Below are 23,014 nucleotides of genomic sequence, written 5' to 3'. Positions count from 1 at the left end.
TTAATTTGACTTCTCTCATTGAAATACTAGCCAGGCAAGACCCTGCTTAGCTTGTGAGATCACAGCCCAAGCTGATTTGAGGTAAGGAATAATTAGATAGTCTGGACTCTGATGCAATGCCATAATGGTGTATGATACTTTGCTTAATGCTGTAATATCTGTGATTACCAATGACAGTGGCCTTCTAATTAAAGAAGAAGGTTGGCTGGTCAAGTCTTGGAACCCACATCCCAAGAAAATTTCAAGTGGCAGACTGCTTTTGATCAATGGAATTGGTTTGCTTTGCATTGGTGCCAGGGGCGGCTCTAGTAATCCGGCCGCCCAAAGCAGGGCGGCATGCCGCAGGGGGCGCGCTGCCGGGCACCGGTCCCGCGCCTCCGGGGGACGTGCCTGTGGAGGGTGCGCTGGTCCCGTGGCTCCAGTGGAGCTTCTGCAGGCATGCCTGCAGGAGGTCCACCCGAGCTGCGGGACCAGCAAACCCTCCGCAGTCATGCCTGCGGGAGGTCCGCTGGTCCGGTGGCTCCAGTGGATCTCCTGCAGGCATGACTGCGGAAGGTCCGCCGGACCCGCCGGCTGCCCTCCTGGGAAAATGCCGCCCCACGCGCGTGCTTGGCGCGCTGAGGTCTAGAGCCGGCCCTGATTGATGCATAAGCTGTCTCAAAGAAAAAATGCTCATCTTAAGGTCTAACAGCTTGTTAATGAGTATAACATACAACAAAAAATGTTAATCTAAAACATTCAAAGCTAGCCTTCAGCAATCATCCTCTGCTAATAGCGTAAGAGGAATAGGAAGATGAAGAAAAAACTACCGTGGAGAGCAATTATGGAGATGGGTACAGTTGAAACACAGAGTCTCCCATCTCCATGTCCAGCTGAACATGGGATTGCTCATCTCAGGCCTGGTCTACACTAGGATCTTAAATCGAATTTAGCAGCGTTAATTCGAACTAATCGCTCAACCGTCCACACCAGGAAGCCATTTAATTCGAACTAGGGGGCTCCTTAGTTCGAATTTGGTACTCCACCCCGACAGGTGGAGTAACGCTAAATTCGCACTTGCTAGCTCGAATTAGGCTAGGTGTGGATGCAAATCGAACTTAGTAGCTCCAGGAGCTATCCCACAGTGCACCACTCTGTTGACGCTCTGGACAGCAGTCCGAGCTTGGATGTTCTGAGCAGCCACACAGGAAATGACCCGGGAAAATTTGAAATCCTTTTCCTGTCTGGACAGTTAGAATCTCATTTCTTGCTTTGACATCGGGGCGAGCTCCGCGGCACCTGCAACGATGCAGAGCTCTCCAGCAGAGGAGTCAGCCCAATGCAAGAATAGAAAGAGATCCCCAGCATGGACAGACCGGGAAGTCCAGGATCTGATCGCTGTGTGGGGCGAGGAGTCTGTGCTGTCGGAGCTGCGCTCCAACAAGCGTAATGCAAAGACCTTCGAGAAGGTCTCCCAAGCCATGACACAGAAAGGATACAGCCGGGATGCGATGCAGTGCCGCGTGAAAGTCAAGGACCTGAGGCAAGGCTATCAAAAAGTCAGAGCGGCAAACGGACGCTCCGGAGCACAGCCCCAGACATGCCGCTTCTACGAGGCACTGCATGCCATTCTCGGTGGGTCTGCCACCACTGTCCCACCAGTGACTGTGGACTCAGTGGATGGCATAGTGAGCCAGGACAGTTCCTACTCGATGTTCGCCGATGGGCAAGACGACGAAGGGTCCGTGGAGGAAGGCGCAGGCGACAGCGAACACAATGCCCCTTTCCCTGACAGCCAGGATCTCTTCATCACCCTCACAGAGATCCCCTACCAACCCTCACCGGCCGTGAACCCGGACTCAGAGTCAGGGGAAGGATCAGGCGGTAAGTCGTATAAACAAGAAAATATTTATTTGCTCGAAAACATGTATACCAAAAATATAAATTCTATCTATAAATACTATATCTAAAAGTTTTTAAAGGGAAACTAAACGAACAGTAGGTCTACACAGATTGGGATGGAACAATAGTCCTCCATGGACAATTCCACAAATGCTTCAAACAGTTCCTCAAATACCCTCCGCAGGAGGTTTCGAGGAAGAGGTGCCTTATTTGGTCCTCCGGTGAAGCTCACTCTTCCACGCCACGACATCCTCAGATACAGGGGAACCATCGCCTCTACCAGCATGGCCGCGTAGGGTCCCGGTCGGTGAAGTGCTTCCCTTAACATCCTTTCTTTCTGCACTCGAGAGACACGCCTCAGGGTAATCTCGTTACTGAAGTGCTGCATCTAATTAGGGCAATTAGCGAATAGTTACTGTTCTTAATGGTTTACTTATACTTTGCATAACAAAGCCCCGCGCTTAGCAGCCACGTGCTGTAGGCCACACAGGAAAAGCATACATTGATCTTTCCCCTGCAGTGTCGGGAGTGGCTGCAAAAGGGTCATAGTATCTGATTTCCAGATTGCCTTTAGCACGACGGCACAGCTATCCGTTAACTGATAAGCATAATGTACTGTAAGGCTTACCAGGACTCTCTGCTAGAGGGATTCTGCTATCTCTCCCGACTTCTCCGCTCTCCTGTGCAATGGCGCAGCCAATCAGAGCGTAGGCCAAAATGTTGTGCTTCTCTGGAGACCACGTGACACTTGTTGTCCGGTACGGTCTTCTTCATAGAAATTGACTAGACGGTGTTCACTGTTCGCCAAAATGTATCTGTACAAGGAAATCACTAACTTTCCCCATCACACAGCTTCGGCTCCTTCCCGGACTGCCCCGGCATCCCCCTCGCAGAGACTGGCAATGATTAGACGGCGAAAGAAGACGACTAGGGACGACATGTTCGCTGAACTGATGGCCTGCTCCCGAGCAGAGGCTGCAGAGCAGAAACACTGGAGGGAGACCCTATGTGAGCAGCATCGCACACTCATGGAACGTGAGGATAGGTGGCGGCAGGAAGACCAGCAGACCACCCAAACGCTGCTTGGTCTCATGAAGGAACAAACGGACACGCTTCGTCGCCTTGTTGATGTCCTGCAGGACCGCAGGCTGGAGGACAGGGCCCCCCTGCAGTGTCTCTGCAATCGCCCTCCCCAGCCAAGAAGTCCTGGCCCCCCCTCACCCAAAAGTACAAGACGGAGGGGTGGTAGAGGCCGTGAGAACTGTCACTGAACCAGAGCAGAGCGGCCGTGTACCCCGCACTTCTCACGTTAGAAATTTGTAGAAGTGCTTCCCTTATAGGCTCAGCCAGTCCCAAATCCAAGGTTCATCCCCCCACTGTTTATTAGATTAATAAAAGATGTTTGCTGTTAATCACTGTTTCCGTCATGTCTTTCCTGTCAGAGGATTTTTCGGTGTATGGGGTGGACAGGGGTTTCATACTTGCACGGTATAGCCTACAGTACCAGGGTACAGACTTGGGGAAAGGATCAACTGCGGGGCACACACACACTGCAGTCAGTAGGCACCAGGGTCATTCTGTGTTGTGTATGCTGCCCCTGATCATTTCGTAATGTGTATGCTTGTCCAGGGTCCTAGCGCCTGCCACGCCATTACTGTGAAGGCAGGCTGCCCTTACGATGCACTTGCAACAGATCCACGAGCCTATCCGCTGCCCTGAGCCCCAACAAGAGCCCTCATCCACGGACAGATAGTCACCCTTCTCCCACACCCATCACCCCTTCCCACGCAGAAACCCGCAGCCCACTGCCGTCATCCAAACCCCTATGCAAAGAAGGCACCACTCGCCCCTTCCTGCAAACCCTCCCCTTCATGCAGAACCACTGTCATCCGTCCCCCACCCCAGAGACCTATGTAGGAGCAGGAGGATGTCAGTCCTCTATGGAGGAAGCGGTCTGTACGTCAGTGCACACCATGCCCAGCACAGTATGCGTCCATGTCTCAACACCAGAACAGAAATGCAAAGTAAAAGAAAGATTTATTAATAATGAGTGTAACAATTAATTTGCTTAAAAACGTGCTTTGGAAGTGGGGGAAACTTGGAGAACGCGGCATGTAGCCGCAGATCCAAATCGACACAAACTGACACAGGCCCAGGGTCAGTTTCTCTTGAAAGCAAGTGGAGAGTCATAGGTTACCCTGCTCTCCGAGGAAACTTGCTTTCAAAGCCTCCCGGATACAGAGCGCTTCCCGCTGGGATATTCTCTCGGCACGGGTGTCTGGCTGAGCGTAAACTGCAGCCAGGCGATTTGCCTCAACCTCCCATCCGGACAAAAAGGCCTCGCCCTTGCTCTCACACAGATTGTGCAGCACACAGCATGCAGCAATAACTACGGGGATATTCTTTTCGCTGATGTCCGAGCGAGTGAGTAAGCTCCGCCATCTCCCCTTGAGACGTCCGAAAGCACACTCCACCACCATTCTGCACTTGCTCAGCCGGTAGTTGAAGAGTTCCTTCTCTCTGTCCAGGGCGCCTGTATAGGGCTTCATGAGCCAGGGCATTAGCGGGTAGGCTGGGTCCCCGAGGATCACTGTAGGCATCTGCACATCCCCAACCGTTATTTTGTGGTCCGGGAAGAAAGTACCTGCCTGGAGGAGTCTAAAGAGACCAGAGCTCCTGAACACACGCGCGTCATGACCTTGCCCGCCCACCCGACGTTGATGTTGGTAAAACGTCCCCTATGGTCCACCAGTCCTTGCAGCACCATAGAAAAGTAGCCCTTTCGGTTAATGTAATCGCTGGCCTGGTGGGCCGGTGCCAGGATAGGGATGTGAGTCCCATCTATAGCCCCACCGCAGTTTGGGAATCCCATCGCGACGAAGCCATCTATGATGTCCTGGATGTTTCCCAGGGTCACCACCTTTGAGAGCAGTTGCTCAACGATTGCGTGGGCTACTTGCATCACAGCAACCCCCACGGTAGATTTGCCCACGCCAAAGTGGTTCGCTACTGACCGGTAGCTGTCTGGCGTGGCAAGTTTCCAGAGGGCTATGGCCACTCGCTTCTGCACACTCAGGGCTGCTCGCATCCGGGTGTCCTGGCGCTTCAGGGCAGGGGACAGCAAGTCACACAGTTCAAGGAAAGTGCCCTTACGCATCCTGAAGTTTCGCAGCCACTCTGTGTCATCCCAGACCTGCAGCACTATGCGGTCCCACCAGTCCGTGCTTGTTTCCCGGGCCCAGAATCTCCGTTCCACAGCATGAACTTGACCCATTGCCACCATGATCTCCACTGCCCGGCGTACCCTGCTTTCTGAGAGGTCTGCGCCACTCTCCTCACCGCGCTGCCGGAGCCTCCTCGCCCGATTTCTCAGCAGCTGACTGTTGCAGAGGTGGACGATAAGGTGCGAGGAGTTGACAACGGCCATAAGTGCAGCGATGATCGCAGCGGGCTCCATGCTCGCAGTGCTGTGGCGTCCGCGCTGTCACTGACCAGAAAAGTGCGCAAACAGATTTCCCGCCGGCGCTTTCAGGGAGGGAGGGCGTTTGTGAGTGACGGTTGAATGATGACAGTTACCCAAAACCACCCTCGACACATTTTTCCCCCAGCAGGCATTGCGAGCTCTACCCAGCATTCCAATGGGCAGCGGGGAGTGCGGGAACTGTGGGATAGCTTCCCACAGTGCACCGCTTCCAAAGTCGACGCTGGCCCCGTGAATGTGGACTCAGAAATTCGAATTAGTGTATTTAGTATGGATACACAAATTCGACTTCATAAGGTCGAATCCACAAATTCGAACTAAGTTGATTCGAAATAGTCTTGTAGTGTAGACAAGGCCTTAGAAAAAAGACAACTGAGGGGGGATAAGATAAAAGGTCTATATAATCATGAATGGTGTGGAGAAAATGAATAGGGAAGTGTGATTTACCCCTTCACATAAACAAGGAACAGGCGTCAACCAATGAAATTAATAGGCAGCAGGTTTAAAACAAACAAAAGGAAGTACTTCTTCACACAACGCACAAACTGTGGAACTCGTTGCCAGGGGATGTTGTGAAACCCAGAAGTACGAGTTAAAAACAGAATTAGATAAGTTCATGGAGGACAGGTACATTAATGGCTATTAACCAAGATGGTCAGGGATGCAACCCCATGCTCTGGGTGTCCCTAAACCTCTTATTGCCAGAAGCTGGGACTGGAGGACAGAGGATGGAAGCCTTGATAACTTGCCCTATTCTGTTCATTCCCTCTGAAGGATCTGGCATGGGCCAATGTCAGAAGACAGAATACTAGGCTAGACCAATGTGGCTGTTCTTATGAAGGGCTGCTCCCAGGCTTTTTGCAATATTATTCCTCAGTGTTACTCCTAGTTCTATCTCTAGCACTAAATCATCCATAAGGCAGAGAAGTCAGGCAAGGATATCAAATGACTTGATGCCACACTTTTAAGCAAATAACTCCTACAAGCTTTGATCGGTTAAAAATTATACAGATGTGGAGTCAACTTTTCAAACCACATTATTTACTTCCAATATTGTGCAATGGATTTCTTCCCACTGTTAATTTCCTCTTTATACAAAAGAACTATAAATTTTTGGTGCAAGATAAAAGGAGGCGCAGATTAAAACTGAAGACAAATAAGTGACTGCTGATGGGTGTGATGAGTTCAGAACACCAAAGACTGAACAGCTTTAAGAAAGTGATCGTGTGAAGTCTCTTCAGTCTTGTGATTTCACACAACAGGAAGTGTTCTCTACCAAGTGAGATTTATAAATATGTACTGAGCACCTCTCTTCAGCCACTAACCAACCTAAATGGTTGGTTTTCTACGGCAGTGGCTTTCAACTTTTCTAGACTACTGTACCCTTTTCAGAAGTCTGATTTGTCTTGCCTACCCCCAGGTTTCACCTCACTTAAAAACTTCTTGCTTACAAAATCAGACATAAGACTACAAAAGTAGTCCAGCACGCTATTACTGAAAATTGCTTACTTTCTCATTACCATATAATTATAAATCAACTGAAATAACAATATTGTACTTACATTTCAGCGTACAGTATACAGAGCCATTGTCTATAGTACAAACTAAAAAGTTTCATGACTTCGCTAGTGCTTTTTATGTAGCCTGTTATAAAACTAAGCAAATATCTAGATGAGTTGATGTACCCCGTGGAAGACCTCTGCATACCCTAAGGGGTACGTGTACCCCAATTGAGAACCACTGTTCTACAGGACAACTCAGTGTTTTTCCAGAATTTCTTTGGTTTTGCCATGACTGTCAAATTCTAATCTCAATCGATAACTTAAACACCTATTGCTATTACCTCACCAACCACTTTACCTCTAACTTTTCTCCCTCTTGATCACATTTTGCTTATAATCTTAACTCTCCAAACCATACCAGAATTCCTATCCATCCTTGCCTTCACAGCTGAAATCCGATTTCTCATTCTCTGACCCTCTTTTGCTACTAGCAATCACTTCCTCAATTAAAAAGTCATCTCCATCGAAACAATACTCCCCTCTGTCTTGGGGCATCATTCTCTAAAACAACTACTTACATTGTCAAATATTTTTATTTTCATTTTCTGAGCCCATTCCCACATCCATTAGTCAAATTCCCTTTCCACAATGATTTTTTTAACCTGCCTCATGTTAGGGTTGGCCATTTGAATAAAATGTTATCACAAATGATCAAAAATTTTAAAGCACTCATTCATTAGACCAGTAACATTGAAGATTAAGACTTAATGGTCAGGCATATCTTTTAAAGGCTAAGCTAATTACAAAAGTTACTTGACTGACTTGGAATAACTCAAAAATGTGAAATAATTAAATCAAGTTCTAAAAATGAACTTTTGACTTTTCTACCAATGTTAGAATAGCAGTTCAACGTGAACGGTATTCAAGTCTGAATAGTTAGAATAGAAAAAATAAATTAAATAGAAATAAGTCAATCACATAGCAACCATAAAAGAAAAAAAGTCATTTTACATGCACTTTTGCTAGGCAGGCAACAGGCCAACTCTTCAAGCAGCTTAACGGCTGTGCATCTTTTCTTTGTGCTGGGGGAAGATGACTGTGAACCCTTCTCTCCCTCCCCCATTCCCTTTTGAGTTAATTTATTATGCATGTTTGTGTAGTCAATTTAGATTGTAAACTCTTCAGGGCAGGGACCATATCTAAATTTGTTTGATGTGCTTTGTAAACTGCCCAAGCATCGATGGCATGGTATACAAATAAAGACATACATATGTTTGCTCTGGAAGGATTCCATTCAATCAAGATGCTCAACTTATAATTAATTTACCTTTTTCCCCAGAGGTGGCATTAGCATGTAGTAAAATGAGTGAGCAAGACACTGAATAGGCTTGCTAACAGTAGACAACAACATGATGCAATCAGGGCATTCTTGCTGAAATATTTGATAATATTTAACCAGGGACAAATAATAGGCAGTAAACTGACATTATTTGGCCAGCGTGCCAAGCCTACCTCATGTACTCCTGGGTGAATTCTGTGCCACTGCACATGTGCAGAATTCAAGTTCCCTGCAGATTTCTTTGCTTCCCCATAGAAAAATGACTGACAGGGAAGCAAAGGGAAGCTGCAAGAGTGATCACGCACTCCTCCCTAGCAGCACAAATACAGTAACTCCTCGCTTATGTTATAGTTATGTTCTTGAAAAATGCGACTTTAAGCGAAATGATGTTAAGCAAATCCAATTTCCCCATAAGAATTCATGTAAATGGGGGGGGGGGAAGCGGAGGGGTAGGTTCCAGGGAAAAAATTTTCGCCGGACAAAAGACATATACAGAATAAGCTTTAAACAAGTTCTAACCAAAGGATTGTCTGGGGACCTGCTCATGAGCTCCCTGAGCTTCTCCTAAAGCAACCGTGTTGATATCAGGAGGGATATTTCCCAGGGAATGCCTTGCTGCTAAATGATGAACTAGCACTCTGCTGAGCCCTCAAGGGTTAACACGTTGTTGTTAATGTAGCCTCACACTCCACAAGGCAGCACCAAGGGAGGAGACAATACACCGGACAGTGGCTGCAAACGCTGCCCTGGGGAAAGTGATGATGAATCCACACTATCCCTCTGGAGCACACCATGCCTTCCTCCGGGAGATGGCACATGCACGACTCCACAGGTGCAGACTTTCCAAAGTGCTGGGGGAGCTCAAACCCCAGCTCTGCCCTAGGTCTACCCCCACTCCATCCACTCCCCCGAACGCATCCTCGCTCCTTCCCCCCCAGCCTCTTAAATGCCGTGTAACAGCTGACTGCTGCAGGCAGAAAGCACAGGGAGGGAGTGGGGAGGCTTCATGCCTCCCGCCCGCAGCAGTCAGCTGTTTTGCGGAGTTCAGGAGGCTCTGGGAGGAGAGGGGAGAGGAGCAAGGATGCAGCGCGCAGCCTCCAGCTCCTTCCCCACACGTCCTGCCTGCAGCAATCAGCTGTTTCAGGGCATTCAAGAGGCCATCGCACCATGTCCTCGCTCCTCCCCCCCCCCACCCAGGGCTTCCTGAACACCCACAAAACAGCTGGTTGCTGTGGGTGGGAGGGGAGAGTTGTTGATCCGTGGGGCCACTGGGGGCAGGAGGGGGAGCTGATGGGGGGCTGCTGGCCTCCCTTGGTCCCAAGCCCACAAAGCCAAACATTATAAGCAAACATTGTACAACTTTAAATTAGTATGTTCTCTAATAGATCAGGGACATAAAACGTTAACCGGGATTACATTAAGTGAGGAGTTACTGTACATCGTTTTGGGCAGCCAGTGGAGAGGTAAATCATCATGGGGCTGGGGACACCCCAGCCAGTGGCTACTACCCTGTGCCGGGAACAGCTGCTAGTCCCAGCTGGGCTGGAGGTGGGGAAGAACAAGACTTCCTCTTCCCCTGCAAAGAGCAGACGGAGCTGGGTCAGACCTACCCCCAGAAACCTCCCCTGTCTGCAGGAAGCTCAGCATCCTCCCCTGCTTCCTGCCCCCATTGTTATACGGGAAGCTGGTTCCCCATCCACCCAACCCCTGTGCATTTGGACCACCCCACACCAAACCTCTCCCTGTACACCCAGAACCCCCCCCCTGCCAACCCATCATACCCAAACCCCACCCCACTGAACCTCAACCTCTGCATCTGAAGCTACCCTGTCTCCTGACCCCCACCATTCCCCCTGCACCTGGACCACCCCAAGGAGCCCCCACGCACCCAGACCCCCACCACACTGAGTCCCAACTAGCTGCACCCAGACCCCCACCACGCCCTACTCCCCTAGTACCCAGATTCCCTTGCTGAGCCCCCAGCCATCTTCACCAGAAACACCCTACAGAGTCCCATTGCCCCTGCACCTGGAACTCTCCCACCCCCAACGATCCCCTGTGCATCCAGATACCCCCACTGAGCTGCCCACACAGAACCCTCTCACCCCCACATTGGGATCCTTCCTGATTGAGCCTGCCTTCCGCACATTTGATGCGCCTGGCACAGAGGGGCAGGGCCCCAGGGTGTTTCTTGGGCAGGCCCAGCCCTTGCGCTGTGTCAGGGTTGGGTGCAGCTTCACTGCTAAATCCATTTCCCAGGGGGTGAAGGCTGATCACCCACCTCTGTGCAGCCAGCGGCCTGTACTCCCCACTGCCATGCTGCAGCCTCCAGATTTATTTACTGACAAATAAAACTTGCAGAATTTTAAAGTATTGGGTGCTGAATTTTTTTATTTTTTGGCGCAGAATTCCCTCAGGGGTACTCACGTTCAAAACAGTTGCCTTCAACGCCTCTTATAAAAAGTCACTTCACCCTTCTTTATACAGCAAGATTCCAAAAGAAATCCTTAATCTTCTCTCTTCTCCCTCTGGAGCCTCTCATTACTAGTGTTAACCTTTAACAACACTGTACTTGTAGATTTGGGTATTATCCACCTATATCTTCATTAGTTCAGAAAGAAAGGAAGGATCAAAATTACCACCACAAATACCCTATAAACATTATGTCAAATGTTTCTACGGCAAAGCCTTCCCAATATATGTGGTTTTAATCTGTACGACTGGAATTCATTTGACAGATCCAATAGCATGTATGAGAAACAATTTAACAAGTTTCTACTTTAAGTTGCTTTCATCCCAGTTTTAACAGATACAAATAATTAAGAATGAGACCTATAGGAGCAGACAGTCTTATTTGATCAACGGTAGTAGAGGAATTAGAAGGGAATTGCAGACTATATATGAAGGAGAGGTGGGAGTATAGAGAAGAAATAATGCCCGAGATCTAAATTTTAAAATTAAACTGTTTGAGTACCAACCCAATAATCGCTCCAAAATTGAAATAAAGCCTATGGTGCTCATCACTATCTGCTGCAGCAGAGAATGAGTAACAGGGAGGAAATGAAAAGATTTGACCCAATATCACCATCCGTCTCTTCATCATTGTCACCAGAGAGAGCTGATGAAGCAGCTGACAGAAGCTACAGCAACTGAGATTTTTAGGAGAAAGGGCTCTCTCCACTCTAGCTATTGCTTCCTGACACTGCAAAAGACTTACGTTGATCTCTAAGAAATTTAGAGCCTCATTTTGAATCAATTGGCTTTAAATAAAATGTATATAATATATATACCAGGGTTTCCCAAAACAGTGGTCGCCGCTTCTGTAGGGAAAGCCCCTGGCAGGCCGGGCCGGTGTGTTTACCTGCCCCGTCCGTAGGTCCGGCCGATTGCGGCTCCCACTGGCCGCGGATCGCTGCTCCGGGCCAATGGGAGCTGCTGGAAGTGGCGCGGGCTGAGGGACTTACTGTTTGAGAAACCCTGATACATAAACACATATATATACATATATATATATACACACATATACACATACATACACACACATACACGGGCTGTCGATTAATCGCAGCTAACTCACGTGATTAACTAAAAATTAAACACGATTCACCGCAGTTTTAATTGCACTGTTAAATTTCAATTGGTATTCTATTCTTTATTAAATATTTTTCGATGTTTTTCTACATTTTCAAGTATATTGACTTCAATTACAACACAATACCAAGTGTACAGTGCTCACTTTATATTTTTATTACAATTTGCACTGTAAAAATAACGTTTTTTTCAGTTCACCTCATACAAGTACTGTAATGCAATCTCTATCATGAAAGTGCAACTTACAAATGTAGGGGTTTTTTGTTATGTAACTGCACTCAAACAAAACAACGTAAAACTTTAGAGCCTACAAGTCCATTCAGTCCTACTTCTTGTTTAGCCAATCACTAAGACAAACAAGTTTGTTTACATTTACAGGCGATAATGCTGCTCACTTCTTATTTACAATGTCACCAGAAAGTGAGAACAGGCGTTTGCATGGGACTTTTGTAGCCAGCATTGCAAGGTATTTACATGCCAGATATGTTACATATTCATATGTTCCTTCATGCCTCAGCCACCATTCTAGAGGACATGCTTCTGTGCTGATGATGCTTGTTAAAAAATATATATATATTAAATTTGTAACTGAACTCCTTGGGGGAGAATTATATGTCTCCAGTTCTGTTTTACCTACATTCTGCCATATGTTTCATGTTATAGTAGTCTTGGATGATGACTCAGCACATGTTCCATTTAAGAACACTTTTGCTGCAGATCTGACAAACCCCAAGAAGGTACCAATGTGAGATTTCTAAAGATAGCTACAGCACTGACCCAAGGTTTAAGAAGCTGAAGTGCCTTCCAAAATCTGAGAGGGACGAGGCATGGCACATGCTTTCAGATGTCTTAGAACAACACTCAGATGCGGAAACTACAGAACCCAAACCACTAAAAAAGAAAAATGCCACCAGCAGAAGGTTGGTTAACTCTCATGACAAAAATGAACATGCATCGGTTCACACTGCTTTAGATTGTTATCGAGCAGAACTCATCATCAGCAGGGACACATGTCCTCTGGAATGGTGGTTGAAGAATGAAGGGACATATAAATCATTAGCGCATCTGACATGTAAATATCTTCCGACGCCAGCTACAGCAGTGCCATGCAATTGCCTGTTCTCACTTTCAGGTGACATTTCGAAAAAGTAGCGGGCAGCATTATCTCCTGCAAATGTAAACACACTTATTTGTCTGTGACTGGCTGAACAAGAAATAGGACTGAGTGGACTTGAAGGCTCTAAAGTTTTACATTGTTTTATTTTTGAATGCATTTTTTTGTACATAATGCTACATTTGTAAGTTCAATTTTCATGATAAAGAGATTGCACTACAGTACTTGTATTAGGTGAATTGAAAAATACTATTTCCTTTGTTTTTTACAGTGGAAATATTTATCAAAAATATAAAGTGAGCACTGTACACTTTGTATTGTGTTGTAATTGAAATATATTTGAAAATGTAGAAAACGTCAAATATTTAAATAAATGGTATTCTATGAACAGTACAAATAATCATGATTCGTCTTTTTAATCACACAATCTTTTTAATTGCTTTACAACCCTAATATATACTTAAAGGGGGAAAGGACTACAGTAGAACTTCAGAGTTATGAACATCAGAGTTATAAACCGGCCGGTCAAACACAAACCTCATTTGGAACCAGAAGTACACAATCAGGCAGCATCAGCGACAAAAACCAGTATAGTACTGTGTTAAATGTAACCTACTAAAAAAAATAAAAATAAAGGGAAAGATTTGACAAGGTAAAGAAACTGCTTCTGTGCTTGCTTCATTTAAATTAGGATGGTTAAAAGCAGCATTTTTCTTCTGCATAGTAAAGTTTCAAAGTTATATTATGTCAATGTTCAATTGTAAACTTTTGAAAGAACAACAAAATGTTATAGTTGAGTTACCAACATTTCAGAGTTATGAACAACCTCCCTTCCTGAGGTGTTCATAACTGAGGTTCTACTGTACTTGTTTTATCAACAACCACAGTTAGAATAGTACTGAATGTACTAAACAAAAAAGGCGAGTTGGGTGGGAAAGTAGAAGAACTTCTCAGAAAGCAGTCCTTCAGTGACTCATAATGTATAAATAACTCAGAGAACAAAGGAACTGCTGTGCTACTGCAAGGCAGACCCAAGAAAAGCATTTATGGCCGTTTGCTTTTATCACCAGCTCAAGGAAACATTCCAATAACCAATTCCATAAGAGACTTTCAGGTGCCTAAAGTCATTGTCAATGAAGCAATCAAAGGAAGGTTCAAATTGGCCTGCTCTCTAATATAGTAAGTCCTTTGTGTTTAGTAGATAAACTGTTGTCAATGTAAATCCAGATACATCAGGGCAACAAAGAGGCCTAAATCAGTTAATGTGGTATCAAATTCATTGAGAGTAGATACAACTGCTCTGTAGTAACCACAAAAGAATCTGTTAAAATTAAGAGAGTTACAGAAAGGCATATCATTGATTTTAAATAAAGCTTTAAAAAAAAGGTAACTAGATATCCTTAAGCAAATAAGGTAAAAAAGAGCCAGAGCCATTACACATATTTATGTAGCCACATAACCCCTCACCATACTATCTGAGTGCCTCACAAACTTTAAATGTAATTATCCTTACATGTGAGGTGGGAAAAGTATCACCTCCATGTTAGGCAACTTGTCAAGGTCACGCACAGGAACTCTGTAAGAGTCAGGTATTGAAGCCAGGCCACTGTAGTATCAGTCCAAGGATGTCCCTTCCTCCTAATACAGTGAATAGACCACTGAGAGACAAGGCAAACCTGGAGATCCTCCTTCCATTTCAAAAGTTAATCCAGCACAGCACATGTATATCTTATTCTAATTGTCTAACAGAAACAGTACATGCTATACTCCTGGGGGAATTCTGCACCACTGCACATGTGCAGAATTTATGTCCCTCACAGATTTCTTTGTTTCCCCGCAGAAAAATGATTTTCTGATGCAGGGGCTGGAAAAGAACTGGTTGGTGGCTCCTCCCCTGCGCCAGCATCAGCTGCTAGTCCCAGCGCAGCTTTCTCTTCCCCTGCACAGCATCTGGGGCCAGGACAGACCCACCCCCAGATTTCTCCCCAAGCTTCAGGAAGCTCTGCAAACTCCCCCCCCCCCCCATCCACACACACACACCCGCCACTCACTTCCTGCACCTATCATTCCTCAGCTGCAGTGGGAGGGATCCCCCATTCACCCAAGCTCCATGCATCCAGACTCCCTCATACCTCACCGAGCCTCACCACCCCCCCATACACACACACACAGAACTGGCTCAATGAGCCCCACTCCCCCTGCACCTGGACAACCCTGATGAGCCACCCACACCCAGATCCACCCCACTGAGCCCCAACCAGCTGCATCTGGTTCCCCACCCCACTGAGCCCCACACCCCTAACATCTGGAACCCCCACTGATACCCACATCCAGAGTCCTCTGCTGAGCTCTATTCCTCCCCCGCACTGAGCGCAAAGCCACCTTCAACTGGACCCCCCTGCAGAGTCCCATTACTGTTGCACCCAGGAACACCCCCCCCCCACACACACACACACGACCCTGTGCAGCCAGATCCCTCCCTGCACCCAGATTGCCCCACACAGGACCCTCTCAACCCACACTTGGATCACCCCCCCCCCACACACACACACACACAGAGCCCCTCCACACTTGAATCTTGTCTTGCTGAGTCTGCCTGCCCACACCTGGTGCACCTGGAATGCAGGGGCAGGGCCTTGGGGTTTTTCTGGGGCAGGCGTGTCTCGAGGGGGGGGGGGGGGGAAGCTGCAGTGATCTCCCACCTCTGTGCAGCCAGTGGCCGGTGCTCATCAATGCCACGCTGGAGCCTCCACATTTACTTGACAAATATAATTTGCAGAATTTTAATTTTTTTGACACTGAATTTTTGGTTTTTGGCCCAGAATGCTCTGAGGAGTAATGTTAGACTGCCACAAACACAAAACTCAAAAAGAAAAACAGCAAAGAGTCCTCTCCCAACTATTCATACCCTTATGATCTGATTTTGAAAGTTTAGCATTCTAGTGAAAGTAATTATGATGTAAAACAAAGTATGAGTTTGGAAAGCGTACTAGGGCGAAGACACAGAACAACAATGAAGATCAGTTAAAGCAGCCAAAGCAGACTAAAAACAGTACAAACTGTTTTAAAACACTAATAAATCAACACAGCTATTTATGCATAACAAACAAATAAGAACCATCTAAGAAAAGTCAATCTTTCTTTGTTTTCTTAGATACACAGCTTTTCCCCAGTGTCTGAGGACTATTCACACATTCAGGAAATGTCACCCTTGCCTAGGTCTGCAGGCAGATTTTGACAGTTGTTCAGGGCCGCCCAGAGGGGAGGGCGAGTGGGACAATTTGCCCCAGGCCCCAGGCTCTGCAGGGCCCCCCCCATGAGAATGGCTGAGGCTCCCTCCCCGGCCCCACCCTACCCCATCTCCGCCCCTCTCCTGGAGCCTCAGCGCATCCAGCAGCGTCCCTGTGTGGCTCCGGTGGGGCCCCTGAGCTCCGCCCTGCTCAGAGCCATGTGGTAAGAGGCCGGGGTTGGTGGGGGGAGGCTGTGAGCTCCAGGCTGAGCTCAGCTCCCTCCGATCAGCCTGGAGCTCGCAGCCCCGCCCCCCCACTTACCACGCAGCTCTGAGCAGGGCTGAGCTCAGGGGCCCTGCCGGAGCCATGCTGCGCCACTGTTCAGGGATGCTGCTGGATGCATTGAAAGGGAGCCGGGGGTAAGGGGCCGGGGCTGGGCAGGTTGGCTAAGGGGCAGGGAGTCCTGGGGACAGTCAGGGCACAGGGAGGGGACAGGGAATGGGGGGGTTGGATCGTGGGCGTTCCTGAGGTCTGTCAGGACTCAGCGGGGGGTCGGGGCGGTCAGGGGACAGGGAGCAGGGGTGGGGTGGTGGTGGGGAGGGGTCTCTGGGGGATGGTGAGGGGGCAAGGAGCAGGATGGGTCGGGGATTCTGAGGGGGGCAGTCGGGCAGCAGGAAGTGGGTGGGGGTCGGATAGGGGGCAGGACCAGGCTGTTTGGGAGGCACAGCCTTCCCTACCCTAAAGCTCATTCAGCAGTTTGAGGTTTGCAGAAGAGCCAAGCTGTTAGGGCTACCATCCCTTTCATTTCTCAAATGCCAAATTATAGTCTATATTTAATTTCAGTGCCATAGGGAGATTCATGTCAGGGTAGCTTCATTTAAAATTAGCCACTGAGGGGAGGGATCACATGAGAAGAGCAATATCCTTCCCAACCCTACCAAGGGGGACACCCCTCCCACACATTCCATGAGGCTCCAGAGGGTTTAATTCAGTGGTTCTCGAACTTTTATACTGGTGACCCCTTTCACATAGCAAACCTCTGAGTGCAACCCGCCCCCCCCCCAGCACAAATTAAAAACATTTTTTTATATATTTAACACTATTATAAATGCTGGAGACAAAGTGGGGTTTGAGGTGGAGGTTGACAGCTCGCGACCCCCACTAATAACCTCGTGACCTCCTGAGGGGTCCTGACCCCCAATTTGAGACCACCTGGGTTAATTTAATTTTAGCACCTTGTGTGCATTCACATGCATGTGCTATTTTGAGCATTTCAGTTTTCACAACATAGGCTCATCCCAGAATCTGGAACAAGCTCAACTGCTCAGTTCATGGAATATGTACATAGTCTATACTAAAGACAAACCCACAGTAACCGTCTCCAGTTTGTGAGGGACCCCATGGAGCCAGTCTCTAGGAAACAGATAAATGCATGGAGGTTAAGTCAATTAATGGCTATTAGCCAGGATGGGTAAGGAATGGTGTCCCTAGCCTCTGTTTGTCAGAGGGTGGAGATGGATGGCAGGAGAGAGATCACTTGATCATTACCCGTTAGGTTTAATCCCTCTGGGGCACTTGGCATTGACCATTGTTGGTAGACAGTGGGCTAGATGGACCTTTGGTTTGACCCAGTATGGCTGTTCTTATGTTCTAACCTAAATGAACCCAAAGTTATGGAGACAGATATGAGTCAAGGAAGCCAGCAGAGTATCAGAAACCTGGAAAAAACTCTGACTGGATGGGCTCAGGCGTTTGGTCACACGCTGAGGTGGTTCAAAAGTTTTGCATTTTTTTTAAGCAGAATTTTTTAATTGTTTCTTTAAACAATCAAACACAGCAAACAGCAAACAGCAAACATTTGGCCACACACTTCTGAAACTCCAAACCATATTCAGGTTTTGACAAACTAATTTCAGCTTTTCAATTAAAAAAACCACAACAAATTTTGAAGGAAAGCAGACATTGTCCATGATTTTTTTCTGCTTTTTAAAAACCCCTAGTTCTTGATCCAGAAAAAGTTGACAGAAAATATTTGTCCAACCCTTTTAATGAGCTTTAGTACCTTTCAGCACTAGCTGATGCTGAGAACCAGTGATACCTTGTAAAGAAGTTCTCTCAAAACTGGGTTTGTGCCGAGATGCAGAAGGTTTATTTTTCCCAGGGCTGGGGGAACAAGTGGGGCAATTTGCTCTGGGCCCCGCAGGGGCCCCCCATGAGAATATAGTATTGTATAGTACTGCAATTTTTTTTATGGAAGGGGCCCCCAAAATTGCTTTGCCCCAGGCCCCCTGAATCCTCTGGGCAGCCCTGCAGTTGTTGCATCTCAAACACTTCTTGAAATTTTGACCTATCATCCCTTCACTGCCGCTGAGTTGCTGTGTAGGTACTCCACAACATTCTGCCAACTTCAGCCTTCCAGCAACATCCTTCTGGGTCTGCCTTACTTCCCTGCCAATTTATACAGCTTCACTGTGCACCATTCAAATTGCTTCAGTGTAAGACGGTTTGGGTGGCTGTTTATTTTGTTGTTGTTGTTGGGAGAGGGGGGGAGAGTGGAGGGGAATAAGTGAAGATCTACCATCTGGATGCCTTTAAGTTAAAACTTTACAAAAAATCTTGGATCCTATGTATTTTCCACAAACATTTAAATTTTATCTGGAATACCTCGTGACACTACACCTCATATTCATCGTGGGGATATGATTATGACATTATGATGCCATTTGTACAAAATGAATAATGTAAGGTGTCATTCAGCAAATCAGCTTTTCCAATATGATTATCCTATTTGTATGCATGTATCATTTTTGTATCTGAAGTTAGAGACTATGGTTTATATTTCGAATGTGCTTACTCTGGAAAACTCCCACAGCTAACTTTTCAGGTACAACAGTGATGAAGCTAGACAGTGCTAATGGCTCATCACCAAAGACAATGGGCTATGAAAAGGGCTTAGCCTTCCTGTAAACATTTCAATGGACCTGTAAATAATGGCTGCTATGACTCAGCAAGGGCACATGATACAGAACTCCATTTGGGTACCTGTATTTTTCCACAAACTGGGTGGGAACTGAGCTTGGAACAAAGGGTTCCACCATATGTTAAGGCTGTATAAGGTGGGGTGTGAAATCAAGTGGCCTCACTCCCCAAGGACACTCCTGGAAACACCAGAGAAACAAAGACAACCAGCGGAAGTGCTAGTCCCAGGCTAAAAGGATTTCCAGCCTGTGTATGGAAACCTGGTGGACTGCTTGTATCATCAGCCAGGGTGAGAAATTGCTAATTCATATCCAATCTAGTATTTTAGGCTTAGTTTGCGGTTTTGTTTATTTGCTAGGTATTTGCTTTGATCTGTTTGCTATCACTTATAATCTGTCTTTTGTAGCTAATAAACTTGTTTTTTGCTTTATCTAAACCAGTGCCTTTGAATGAGGTGTCGGGGCGGGGGGGAATTCTCAGCTTGGTTAACACATATTGCATATTCCTTTCCACATTGAAGAAGGGGCGAATTGGGTAATACATTCATACTGGTCAGGGTACAGTTCTGGGGTCCTAGGCTGGGGGTATCTTGGCTGTAGCCTCTCTATTGTTGGTTCATGTAGTGGCTGATCAGCCTGCATGTAACTGAAGGCAGCTGGGTGTGTCCCTGCCTGTGTGAATGCTGGTGGAAGTGTGGGACTGGAAGCAGTCTGAGGCTTTTCATGGCAGCATAGTACAAGAGGGAGCCCCGGCAGGTGAGTCAGAGGGCTCAGTGGTACCCCAGGTCCAGGTAGCATCCTGGAGGAACCAGTCACAAACCTATTTTTTTCTGAGGGTAAACAGGGGGAGAGACATGGAACTCACACTCAGCACATTAACAGATGCCACAAATTTACATTAAATAAATATTAAGGAAATGTTACAGCTGCATAAAAATATAGTTGTAAAATGTTCGGTTAGTATTGTTAACACTGGCCAAAAAGCCATGAACAAACCCAGAAGGGCCACAGAAAGGACACTGTAGCTCAGGGGTCTCAAACTCAAATGACCCCGAGGGCCGCATGAGGACTAGTGCATTGGCCCGAGGGCCGCATCACTGACACGCCCCCTTGCTGCCCCTGGCCCCACCCCCCAACCACCCCCTCCCAGAGGCCCCGCCCCTGCCCTGTCTCTTCTCCACCTCCTCCCCTAAGCGCGCGGCTCCCCGCTCCTCCCCCCTCCCTCCTGGAAAGTGCTAAGCGCCACCAACAGCTTTTTCAATGCACTCTTCCAATCCTTGAAATATGTCACGTCCCGTTGTGATACCCTTCAGTGGCATTAAGTCTAGCAATTCTTCAGTTATATTCAAATTGCAGTCCACACCTCTAATGAACACTGCACACTGTGCGGTATCTGATACATCTGTACTCTCATCAAGAGCAATTGAAAATACTTCAAAGTCTTTTGCCATTTTGAATCAATTGTTTTTGCACATTATCAGCTAAATCCGTTATCCTGCAGGCAACTGTATTTGCAGACAAGCTTATGCCTTCAAAAACTTTCTTCCTATCAGGACATAAAATTTCACTGGCCTTCATAAGACATTCTTTTTTATGAATAAGCCTTCTATAAAAGGTCGCGATGATTTAGCTATCATTTTCGCTTATCACAAAACTTGCTCTTACTGAATCTTCGCTAGACTTGTTAATCCCTGAAAATAAATTTCTTTGCTTGGCAAATGCTGCTGCTTTAAGTTGCTGAACATTTTCCTCTCGGATTTTTCCGGTGAATGCATCATATTTTTCACGGTGCATCGTGTCATAGTGCCGACGCACGTTATACTCCTTGGGAACAGCAATCGTTTGCTGACAAATAAGGCATTGAATTTTATCTTTTACCTCTGTGAAAAAATATAAATTCTCCCATTTGTCTTGGAAAACTCTCTTTTCCTCCATGAGTGTTCTTTTTTTTGACGAAGTCATTTCCAAGCAGTTTTAATAAATATATACACTCAGTAATGCACCTCACTCAAAGGACAAAACACGCACTTAGATTTACTGCCTAAGGCTCTGGGAGGGAGTTTGGGTGGGGGAGGGGGTCTGCAGTGCAGGCTCTGTGCTCGGTGCAGGCTCCAGGCTGTGGCAGGGGGTACGGGTGCAGGCTTTGGGACGGAGTTTGGGGATAGGAGGGGGTGCAGGGGTGAGGGCTGTGGGGCTGAGGGTGAGGGGTTTGAGGTATTGGAGAGGCTCGGGGCATTGGAGAGTCTCAGGACTAGGGGAAGGGCAGCCTGCCCTGGCCCTAGTGCAGGGGGGCGCTAGGACCCTGCGGCAGCAGGTGATGCTGGAAGCCGGCATAGCGGAGGAGGAGTGGAGTCAGCGTGAGCTCCCGGGCAGGCTACCAGGCGGTGAGGGGGCAGCAAGTGGGGGCTGGTAGACACTGGGGGGGAGGCGCATGGGGGCGGCAGGTGGGGCCAGGGGAGAGACCCGGCCCCAAACATTGGGGAGCAGCGCGCGGGGAGCTTAGGCACAGAAAATAACTCGGGGAGGGGGGGCGGGGGTGAGGGGAGTTTGGCGGCGACAGGAAGTAACTGGGGGAGCTCCGCGGGCCGCAGGGAAGAGCTCCGAGGGCCGCATGCGGCCCGCGGGCCGCATGTTTGAGACCCCTGCTGTAGCTCAACCTGATCAGAATACACTTATAACAGAGCAAGTTTCTGGCAGAACACCACAGAACTCAGGCCAGTTTGAAAGTATATTAAAAAAATCCTCAATTGTTTCAAAACAAACATATTTCCTCCTATCATAAAGATTTAATATCCCTTGGATATTATTACACAGATACGTTAACTATGCTCACAACGTAAAAGGTTGTTGAAAATAAAAGCAAAGCATTATATACGTGTATAGTCTTACAATAAAATAAAAAGTTGGGGGGAGAACAGCTGTAGAAAGCCCATACTTCTGCTTGTTCTTCAGCATTTGGAGAAGAAATGGTGCATACAATCTGTATTTATTATTACCAATAAAAAAAATGACAGGTTTGCAAAAAGATCACCCACATAAGGTCTACTGTCATCATGTGCAAGCCAAATTCTTTGAGTGTACTGATTTACATTTAACTGTAGAGTGGACCAGTTGTTATTAAAAGGACAGGGAACTAGGAGGACCAAAGGAACTAATTCTAATTCTTGCTGAGCCAGACACCTTGGGCAAGTCTCTTGATTACTTTGCGCCCTAGTCAACTATTTTGTAAAATTAAACAAACTGATCTTCAGTGAAAGCTGCTGAAACAGAACTAATTGGATAAATAAAATTCCCCAAAAGAACCAAATAAAACTAAAAGGGAAGAAAAGTATAAATCCATCTCCAAACACACACTGAACTACACATCTTCAAATCTTTATTATTTGTGAAAATATATTCTTTTAGCAAGATTTCTAATTCCTCCTCCTGTAATCTTCCCTCACCTAACCTAAAAGTGGATACAAACCTGTTTAAACTGATGTCAGAACACAGAAGAAAACACAAAGTTGAGTTTGTAGTTATTCTTAAAGAAGTCATAAGGGGGTCAAAAGGACAAAGGACTATTACTATGGTCCCAACGGGCCACCTGCCACCTCAGGATTGCCAGAGTACAGCATGCTCCTGTCATGTCCCCTACACCAAAAGCTGCATGGGGTGTGGAAGAGGATAATCTAGCACTAAGCCTCCTGGGACTACCCAATTTTGGAGGAACCCCCAGCTAAAATGTTGCCAGTTCTCTGTCCCCTTGTACATCCAGCTCCCTAATCCAGCTAGAGGATATAGCATCAAGCAGAAAGATTCTTGAAGGTTAAACAGGTAGAAGTGAATCATCTCCTTAGATTTCAGAAGGGAGGGATAGGAAACCACAGCAACTATGGAAGATCATGCTATGGTTCCA

At 46.9% G+C, this 23,014-nt stretch overlaps 1 protein-coding gene across 2 annotated transcripts in view; it reads right to left on the bottom strand.

Moving 5' to 3' along the window:
• The window catches only part of ZNRF2 (zinc and ring finger 2), an 87,785-nt gene that overhangs the window by 34,391 nt on the left and 30,380 nt on the right, over positions 1–23,014 (bottom strand). The gene's annotated exons all lie outside the window — the stretch shown is intronic.

Source organism: Mauremys mutica, chromosome 2 (assembly GCF_020497125.1).
Source record: "Mauremys mutica isolate MM-2020 ecotype Southern chromosome 2, ASM2049712v1, whole genome shotgun sequence".
Classification (NCBI taxonomy): Eukaryota; Metazoa; Chordata; order Testudines; family Geoemydidae; genus Mauremys; species Mauremys mutica.
Note: the sequence above shows the minus strand (reverse complement) of the source record. Positions and strands in the feature narration are given on the sequence as shown.